General features: G+C 47.6%; 1 long non-coding RNA gene across 1 annotated transcript in view; it reads left to right on the top strand.

Annotated features, from left to right (window-relative positions):
* LOC125616466 overlaps positions 1-8732 on the top strand; it is a 21860-nt gene extending 13128 nt beyond the window's left edge. The window contains exon 3 of the long non-coding RNA XR_007347090.1: positions 7196-8732. This is a non-coding gene — a long non-coding RNA (uncharacterized LOC125616466). The remainder of the gene's footprint in view (positions 1-7195) is intronic.
* Positions 8733-8765: the final 33 nt, after the last annotated feature.

The following is an 8765-nucleotide window of genomic DNA, read 5'->3' on the forward strand; positions in this document are numbered from 1 at the left end:
CTGCTCGTGCGGGACATGAGTGGTTGCTCGCTGCCTGGTTCTGATCCCAGTTCTAGTCCCATCAGGCTCTGTGGCTGGATTGTCACTCACAGTCCTGTCCTGCCCTTGCCCACTGGCTACTGTGTAGGAGCCTTGTTTGCTGAGTTCCCGGTCCCGCCTGGCGCCAGCCTGTCCCACTCAGTTCAGCCCTTCCTCAGGGTTGTCCCTACAAGCCATCTCCCTCAACAAAAGGCCAGTGTCCTTGGGAGGGCAGGTGCTGCCCAGGCAGGACTGCAGCCTGGCCTGCCAGGGAGCTCTGGGCAGTCAGACCTCAGAGCAGCAATCGGGGCCTGGTCAGGCCAAGGGCAGGGCTGGCAGGTTCTTGGTTGATATTTTTGGTTTTGAGCCACTGTCCCCAGGAAGGGGTCAGGGAGGTAGGCCGAGGCTCGGGCCAGGGAGCTGAGGTGCATTTGCCAAGGTGGTGGCCAGAGGCCAGATGGGGGCCTCCCAAGAGGGATGCTGGCTCTCTTTCCTCCCCACTACTGGCCCCGGCTCCACCTCAAGCCTTTAGGACACAGCTTGACCTGAGGCCCAGCTGCAAAGAGCTGGAGTCTACCTCATTTTCAAGCCAGGAAGGAAGAATCCACACTTTCACAGGGGATTTGGACTCCCCTTCTGCTCTCCCCTCTCATTTTCTGCTCTGTCAGCCCTAGAAACTCCTGAGCAGGCCCACCGTGTGCCTCTCTGCTGCCAGTCTAGGCTGCCTACCCATCCCACAGGGCCAGACTTCAAACTCACAAGTGATCAGAGATGCCCTCTGGGGGTCACTTCTCTGAGCACAGCCTGGTCACAAGCAAGATTTAAGCCAGTGGTGGGCCAGGGCTACCAACCATCTCTGACCACCTCAGTAAAGCCCACGTATCTAAAACAAGGGAGGAGAGAACCGTCTTTTCTGTTTGCCGCTCAGACCTGTGGGAATCAGACTATCTACAAATACTGGAAGGAGAGACAGAGAACAAGGACAAATAAATGAAAGTTTCAGAAACTAAAGAAAGCTAAAGACTTCAGGACAACATGAGGATAGATAGAATTCTGTCAAGGATTTTGTGAATGTTGTATTTCCCCCCATCAGGCCTTAAGCTCCTGGGGGGTCTAGTTCATCTCACTAACTGCTCCACTATCTCAGACGCTCACTGCCCGTCATCACTCAGTGGTAGCAATAAATATCAGATCAATCAATAGATGGGTAGATGGATGAGTGAGTGGATGGATGGAGGCCGGTGGATGATGGCTGAGCAGGGAAGTTGATGGACGGATGGGCTGCATGGACCAGGATGGGTGAGTAAATAACTCTGACACCAGAGGGAAGACGGAATGGAAACTGGTTTGACCCCGACCAGCACAAAACCTAGGCTTGTCAAAGGTTTCTTACAGAGGATGTCAACAGTGCTCAAGAGAAAAGGTGGATGACTTTGATTTCATGAACACAGGTCATGCCCATTCAATGGAAAACATCACTTCAGAAATGGAATTAAGAAATGAAGCCATGAACTAGGTAAGGTGGCACATGCCTGTAGTCCCAATGACTTGGGAGGCTGAGGCAGGAGGATTGCAAGTTCAAGGCCAGCCTCAGCAACTTGAACTTCTGTCTCAAAATAAAAAGTAAAAAAAGGCTAGAATGTAGCTCAGCGGTAAAATGCCCATGGGTTCAATCACCAGTGCCAAAAAGAGAGAAAGAAATGAAGCCATGAAGTGGGAGGAAATATTAAAAATATATACACATGAGCAAATATATCTTGTACATGTAAAGAATTCCCACAAATCAATAAGAAAAGGTAAACAGCCTGATAGACAGTAGTCAAATGACTTGTGCAGGAGTTTCACACACACAGAGACATACACAAAGGTATCCAAATGACTCATAAGCATGTGAGAAGGTACACAGCATCACTAATCATCAGGGAAAAGCACAGTAAAGCCCCAGTGAGATACCTACCAGACTGGCTCAAATTAAAAAGGATTGCTGGGGATGTGGTGTAACTGGAACTTTCCTATGTTGCTTGTGGGAGTATAAATTGGTACAATCATTGTGGAAGACTGTGTGGCACTTATCTAGTAAACCTAAAAATATACCTATCTATGACGCAGAAATTCTTCTCCTAGGCATGTATCCAAGAGAAATAAGCATGTATGTCCCCACTAATAGTCTATCAGAACCCCAAACTTGAAGCAATCAAAATACCCATTATCAGTAAAACGGACACATGTAAATGTACTTCCTAACAATGAATATTACTCAGCAATAAAAAGGAATAAATTATGGATATGCGTAATAACATGAATGAAGCTCACAGACATCATGCCAGAGGAAGATAAATCATATACTGTATGATTCTATCTGCAGGCAGGACAAGAATTAGCAAAATCTCATCTATGGTGACAGAAGTCAGAGTTCTTTGTGGGGATGGGGCTCTCTGGAAGGGAACACAGGAGCCTTTTAGAGTCCTGTGAATCTGGGTGGTGTGGATGTGTGTAAGCAGTTCTAACTTGACATGGATGATGTGTGCACTCACCATATTTATATGTTAGACCTCAATAAAACTTTTTCGAAACCAGACACATTTCCTTTATTCTAGAAGAACTCAGGGTGCAGCAGGGAAGAGGGAGGAGCCCAAGGCAGTGTTAGTTCCACCCTTCAAAGCCACAGGATTATCAGGATTCAGCGCCAGATGTTTCGGAGGAAACTTGTGGGAAGAGGCTGAATTTTGTCCGAGGCCAGGGGGCTGCATCAGCTGAGGAGGAGGAGGAGGAGGCTCCTACAGGGAAGGCTGTGGGATGGGGAAGATCAGGACCGGGTGACACACACCTGGGATCTTCCCACCAGTGTGCCTCCGGCCACGCACACCTCACCTGCAGAGATATGCAGGAAGCCTGCCAGGGGTTTCTGTGCCACCCTGTCCTACCCTTCGCTGCCCCGTTTGAAAGGTTGTGACCCCTCATGTGCTTCCTGCCACTCTCTCGAATGGTGTTCCTGGGAAGGAGGATCTGTGTTGGCTTCTATGCCAGCTGCCAGATGAAATCAGAGGTATGTAGGAGCAGGTGGGGAAGGGAAGGCCATAGCTGTCTCCTGCCCCCAGCAGCCTCTCCTCTGTGACTCAGGGAGGCTGAGCTCCACCTTCAGCTGGTTCTCCACCCCCTGGAGCTGAGAGGGCTCACCAAGCTCCTGCGCTCTCCCAGCAGCAATCACAGCTGGAAAGCCCGAGGGTTCCGTCTGCTGACCTCACTGAGCTAAAATCACCTGAGCCCCTCCTCTCATGAGTCAGGGAGTGTCATAAGATGTAGGCACAGGTGACAGCTTGTGAGGCCTCCCTGTCAGCCATGGGACAGCCAGGACCTGAGCTGGCTCAGGCAGGAAGCTCACAGGTGGAATGGGACTGGGCAGAGGGGTTATCACAGGTGCCAGGAGAGGAACCCTCAAGTTGCCCTCACCTTTTCCTCCTCTTGCCAATCAGGCAGCCATGGTGCCCTCCATATGTCCTCAGCCTCCTGCCATCCGTCCTCCCTATTCTGCAGCCCCTGCCCTAGGTCCAGGCTACAGCCTCTCCCCTTAGATGCTTCGGGAGCCCTTGCTGCCCTCCAGCCCCAGCCCCTCAATCCAAACCATCGAGCTTCCAGGAGGAGCACTTCCCCCTCCTTGGTCCAGAAATGATTGACGCGCAGTAAGATGCACAGACCTTAAGGGTAGAGTTTGAGGAGTGTTTACCAATACATTTCCCTGGGCAACCAGCACCTCAGTCAAAGAGTCAGTCATTTCCATCACCTGAGAAGGTTCCTGGATCCCTTCCAGGCAACCAGCCTGCCTCCCAAACAACAAGGGTGCTGATGTCTACCCCACAAAGGAGTTTTGCCGAGTCAGGAGTTTCACAAAGAATGGAATTTCATATTAGTTACATAGCAATACTCTCTAATGTGTGGCTTCTTTCACCCACAACATTTTTCACCCCTCATTCAACTTTTGTGGCTTTTATTGTTGATAAGTTTCCATTTTATGATTGTAACTCAATTTGTTTATCCATTCTTTTATTGGTCAATAACTCGGCTGCCCCTGTCTATGACTGCTCTGGATAATGCTCCTCTGACCTTTCGTAAACAAGCTTTTATCTGGACATATCTTTATTTCTCATGGGTAAGGAGCTATATGTTGAATTGCTGGGATGTATAGTCAATATATGTTATTTTTATAAGGAACTACCAAACTTTTCCAAAATAGTGGTCCCATCATGAACTGCCACCAGGAATAGGTGGAAGTTCCGGTTGCTCCACATATATGACAGCCCCTGGCATTGTCAGTCTTGTTAATTTGAGCCATTGGAGGATGTTTTTAAAGGCCACATCTAAATGACTTATATGTCCATCAACTGGTGAATGGGGAAACAAAAATGTGGCAAATCCATGCGATGGATTATAATTTGGCAATAAAAAGAAATGCAGCATTAGCTGGGCACAGTGGCCAATGCCTGTAATCCCAGTGACTGGAAGGCTGGGGCAGGAGGAGTGTGAGTTCGAAACCAGCCTCAGCAACTTAGCAAGACCCTAAGTGACTTAGTGAGACCCTAATCCTAAATAAAATATAAAAGGACGGGGATGTGGCTCAGTGGTTAAGTACCCTTGGGTTCAATCCCTGGTACCAAAAAAAAGAAGAGAGAAAGAAAGGAAGGAAGGAAGGAAGGAAGGAAGGAAGGAAGGAAGGAAGGAAGGGAGGGAGGGAGGGAAAGAAAGAAAGAAGGAAAGAAAAGAAAGAAAGAAAGAGAGAGAGAGGGGGGAGGGAGGAAGGAAAGACATGAAGTATTGACACGTGCTACAACATGGGTGAACTTTGAAGACATGCCAAGGGAAAGGAGCCAGTCACGGGAGACCACATATTGTATGACCCCATTTATACAAAATCTGCAGAACAGGCAAGTCTAGAGAGCCCGAGAGTAGATTAGCCTTGCTTAGGCTGAGGGAAGGGCAGGCCTAGAGGGTGATGGCTTATGGGCAAGAAGTTTCTCTTTAGGGTAACAAAGTGCCCTAAAATTCATTGTGAATATATTAAAAACCACTGAATTAGATGCTTTAAATGGGTGTGCAATGTGTATCAATAAAGTTGTCCAAAGACCAAAACTCACCACATCTAGTTAGTAGCTACCCCCTGTGCCCCATTCCACCACCAGTGTCCTTGGAGTAAAGATCCAGATGCCCAAACCTAGAGTCACCATCTCCCTCTTCTAGAGCTGCCTCCAGATGTGAGAGACACCATCATGCCCCTGAGTGTCCGCACACGCTGTTCCCTCTCCCTGGAATGCTACCCGCCCCCCTGACTCATCCTTTCTGGTCCAGCTCATCTGACAGCCTTCCCTTCTCCTCTTCTGTTCCTTCATCCATTCCTTGATGCAACATTAGGCACCTGCCATGTGCCAGGCTCTGTTCTGTACACCAGGGCGACAGCAGAAAACAAAGCAGACTAAATCCTTCATGGAGCTGATGTGTCGTCTGCTGGACAGGCAGGGACTGAGCACTTAGCAAATGCACAGTCTTGTGTTCCAGGCCCCACCCTCAAACCTCCTCCACTTCCCCATGGTGATTGTCCCCTTACCTCCTACTTTTTTTATTTTTAAATGCAGTACTGAGGAATGACCCCAGGGGTGCTCCATCACTGAGTTACATTCACAGCCCTTTTAATTTTTTATTTTGAGACAGGGGCTCAAATTGCACAGGCTGGCCTCAACTCCAACTCCTGTGGACTTGCATGATTTAGCAGTGGGTCTCCCCTGCCAATAGGCTAGAAACTACAAGAACTCCAGCTTGCTCTCCTGGGCACTAAGGCAAGGCTGATAGTGTCCTTCACAGTTTATATCCCCTTGCACAGTAATCTCATCTGATCAGCAAGCAGGGAGTTGGGGAGACACAATGTGAAGGCAGGATACTCACTGCCCAGATGAGATAATAAGACCCTGAGAAGAGAATGGCTGGATTGCACAGCTGCAGGACTGTGAGAGCAATCTGGCTTCTCTCACTCCCTGCCCTGGGCAGCTCCTTGTGGCCTGGCCATCTCTGAAGGCTGAGGATGGGTGAGCCCGTACCAGGGAGTAGTTTTAGGTCCTGCTGGGATCATGGTGCTGGGCTGACCTGTGGCTCAGGATGCTGCCTATGTTTCCATCACTCAGGCTGGGGCAGCAGGGGACAGGAGCAGCAGTGAGTCCTCTGAGCCTCATTCCTTGCCCTCAACCCAGCTCAGATGAGTCACTAACACCGAAGCATGAAGATGTCCCCTGGTCTCCTTCCCCAGTGGACATGCAGTTCACAAGGAAAGCCAAGGACAGAGGCCTGTGGGAAGGCCTCCTTCGTGGAGTGTTTAATCCTCGTGTGGTTCCAGGCATCCCTCCTGATGGCACTGTCCTTCAAGCCTTGACATACCCTGGCTCCTTTTTTCCTTGTTCCTTCTAGTCTGTTCTGATGGAAGCAGAGGTGGGGCTCTACAGTAGCTGGGGCCTCCTGGAACCCACATCCCTGGTCCTTTCTGGATTCTTTTTCTTTGGCTGCCTGGGGTCAGGTCCCAGATGGCTGGTGGCCACCGAAGGAAACTAGTAAGAACCTGGCTACATCTGCTCTTGGTTCCTGACTTGCCCCTGGCCATCACCTGACCTGATTCACCTGCTCTTAGTCACTTGCTTTGGGTTGACTACAGACAATACTTCTGCCACGTGGGTCCTTGGATCACCTTCTCCCAGGCTCAGCCTGTAGACATCTCCAAACTCCATTCTTCCCAAGGAGGGGGATTCGAGACTCACTCTCCTGTCTCCAGGTTGCTTGTGAATAACCCTTTCTTATGCAGACCTTGTCATTTCAGTAATTGGCATGATGCATAGCTGGTCAGACAGGCCTGGATTGGTCACAGGAAGCACTTTTCTTCAGCTCGGGCCCCCTTCTGTGTTCCTGGAAATGTGGCCCCTATGAAAGTGCTGAAGGGGGTGGGCGACACTTGAAAGTCTCAGAGACATTGTGGCTGGGAAGAGGAAGCAGGCATGAGCCTATGGAAAGCACCTGAATGTTTTCCTCACAGACAAAAGGGGGTGGTGGGGATTCTCCCCAGGCCTCTGCAAAGCTTCAACAGGTACCTCAGATTATTTTCTCCATCTCTTCCTACCATCTCCTCTTTCTCCCCTCTTTCTCTTAGGACACCCCATCTTTCCTTGAAGCCTAAGCCCTCTGGGTCCTTGAACTATCATCCTGCTGGGACTGGCAAGGAGAGGAAGGAAGGATGGACCCCATCTCCCATTCCCTGAGCTGTGCTCTTCTCAGATTTCTACAGATCTGCACATCCGGCACCACAAAGATGGCTTCCTCCAAGGTGAGGGTCTGCTCGCCATTATTGTGTGGTGAACAACCCTGGAGCAGCTGCTTCCAATAATAACTGTGGCTGGTCCTGCCCACGGATCTGGAGGCTGGCTGCATTCACCTACATGGCTCTGACTCGAGGGGCATGCGGCCTCATCCAGGTGGTGACTGGGCTGGGGTCCTCACTCAGGTCTGATGTCAAGCTGAAAAGACTTTGTTTTTCCATATAATATAATTGCTTATTTATTTTAAGTCTGAAACAAGCCACTAAAAAGCTATTGCTATGTTCAGAATGTTTGTCCCTCCAAAACTGAAGTTGAAATTAATTATCAATGTAATAGTATTTGAAGGTGGAGCATTTAAGAAATGATTGGACCACAAGGGCTCCAGTTTCATGAGTGGGTTTAATGCCTTATTCAGGAGGGGTCTCTCTCTCTCTCCCCCCCCCCCGTCTTTCCATGCAATGGTGCAACAAAAAAACTCTCATTAAACTTCCCACTCTCTAGGACTATTAGCCAATAAATTTCTTCTTATAAATGTCTCCGTCTGTGGTATTCTGTTAGAGCAGCACAAAACATATTAAGACAGCTATTAAACTAGTAAAGGATTCAATAAGCCATCAGACACATGATAACTGAAAAAATTCAGAACTGTTTCATATATAAGCAATAATTAAATAGAAAATGTAACTGATATTGCCTCCTCAAAAGGGATAAAAAATGTAAATACTTACATCTAACCCTAAACTGAAATTCTGCAATACTTATATGAAAACTACAAATCTTTACCAAAGAAATAAATACTACATGTTCTCGAATAGGAAGAAGCATTTTTTTTCTTTTTTTTTTATTTGTTCTTTTTAGATATACATAACAGAAGGGTGTATTTTGACATATTATACATGCATGGAGTATAGCTTATTCTAATTAGGATCCCATTATAGATAGACTTTTTAAAAGGAATAATTAATTTTATTAGTATGAACAATAGTCGGGTATCCTTTAGCACGTTCTTTGCTTACTGTATCAGAAATAAAATGCAATTACAGAAAGAACTGGTGGATTTAAACCTTACTCCCAAACTACAATTATACCAAATGGAAATCTTGTTTAAAAAGCTGGATTGTGATTAGAAAACCTATTAAAAATATGTATTTCCAGGCTGGGGCTGGGGCTCAGTGGTAGAGCATGTGCGAGGCCCTGAGTTCGATCCTCAGCACTACATAAAATAAATAAATAAAATAAAGATATTGTGTTAAACTGCAACTAAAAAATAAATATTAAAAAAATATGTATTTCCACCATATTAGTGGGAAGCATTTAGTGACTTCTTGGACCTGATTTTTAATCTCCTTCCTTCCTTCTTTCCTTCCTTCCTTCCCTCCCTCCCTCCCTCCCTCCTGTCTCTTA

The sequence above is a fragment of the Marmota marmota genome, unplaced genomic scaffold, assembly GCF_001458135.2.
Source record: "Marmota marmota marmota unplaced genomic scaffold, marMar, whole genome shotgun sequence".
NCBI lineage: Eukaryota > Metazoa > Chordata > Mammalia > Rodentia > Sciuridae > Marmota > Marmota marmota.